This window comes from Aquarana catesbeiana, linkage group LG02 (genome assembly GCF_042186555.1).
Source record: "Aquarana catesbeiana isolate 2022-GZ linkage group LG02, ASM4218655v1, whole genome shotgun sequence".
Lineage (NCBI taxonomy): Eukaryota > Metazoa > Chordata > Amphibia > Anura > Ranidae > Aquarana > Aquarana catesbeiana.
Window position 1 is genome coordinate 36,646,116 of NC_133325.1, and position 1,573 is coordinate 36,647,688.

Consider the following 1,573-nt stretch of genomic DNA (forward strand, 5'->3'; position numbering starts at 1 on the left):
AAGTTCTTCTTTTGTGTCCCTGGTGGAGTCTGTTCCCATATCCCCAGATTTGGCCGGAGGGATTCTCAAAGTGGAGAGGTGTAAACCCAGGAAAAAAACCTTTTATGGTGTAGTATGTTTTATGTAAAAAGATTTTTTTTTTCCTGGGTTTACACCTCTTCACTTTGAGAATCCCTCCCACAAAAGCTGGGGATATGGGAACAGACTCCACCAGGGACACAAAGAAGAACTTTTATGGTGTAGTAAGTTTTATTTAAAAAGTTCTTCTTTGTGTCCCTGGTGGAGTCTGTTCCCATATCCCCAGCTTTTGCGGGAGGGATTCTCAAAGTGAAGAGGTGTAAACTCAGGATCCATCTGGTTTATTAAAATAAAGCGCATTTTGACCTACCGTAAAAAGTGGTCAAACACCTTTGGTAAGTTGCCATCTACCTCATGTGCACAAGCATTTTTTTTGAAGATACATCAAACTAGAAGGGTTTTTTTTATTTCCTTATTTGGTGTTGGGTTTGCCTCATTGGACTTTATTAGTTTGCAAATGGTGTGTGTATATCTCATATATATATAGATATAGATATAGAGAGAGAGAGAGAGAGAGACATATATATCTCATTTTCTACTATGTTAATTCACTATATATGTGATGTTTAGTAGTGCCAACACCTTTTACCTTTAGTTTATTTTCATGTTGGAGTGTCTGTTTTCACTCGTTTTAAAGGGGCGGCTACACAATTTTAAAGCAGGGGTCCGCCCACCGCTGCAGTAATTAAAAGCCAGCAGCTGCTGACTTAATAGATCGGACACTTACCTGTCCTGGAGCCCAGGGATGTTGGCACCGCAGCTGATGCCTCCATTGTGAGTAAGGGAACCCAGCAGTGTAGCCTTACGCCGGGAACTCTACTGCGCATACGTGAGGCTCTGCTCCTCTCTCCTTCTGGCCCGGTGGCTGGGAAGTAGCAGGGAGTCTGAACAGTGACGCAAATATCCGCAGCCGAGGCTCCCGGAAGTGGGGAGAGGTATCCTAATCCCCCCCCCCCCCAGAAAGGTGCCAAATGTGGCACCGGAGGGGGGGGGGGGGGGAGGGAGGGAAGAGTACAATGAGCGGAAGTTCCACTTTTGGGTGGAACTCCGCTTTAATTTCACATTTAGGTGCCATCATCAGCCACATTGTTTACGCTACTACTGGTGAGCCAAAAACCTGCCTACAATATAACCCACATTCACACTCCCTGTTGGCTCTAAATCCTATTGCATGATGGGAGTTGTAGTTTGTTCTTGCAAACAGGATGTGACCTCACTTCTTGTCTTTCAGAGAGGTCAATGCTGCATGAATACTGCCCCCAAATGACCGGGTATAGTAGCGGATTCTAATTCAAAGAGATGACAGACTTTTTTCGATCAAGAGAAATGACACAGAAACTAGGTTGCTAGAGAAAAAAAAAAAATTAAACATGTTTGTTATGTACAGTATATATGGACAGAAAATGTGGGTAAAAATTTGTAACCAGGCTCCAGTTCAGCTTTAAATTTTAAGTGTTATGATGAGGTGTTGTGGCTCACATTCTAGCTAAACAGA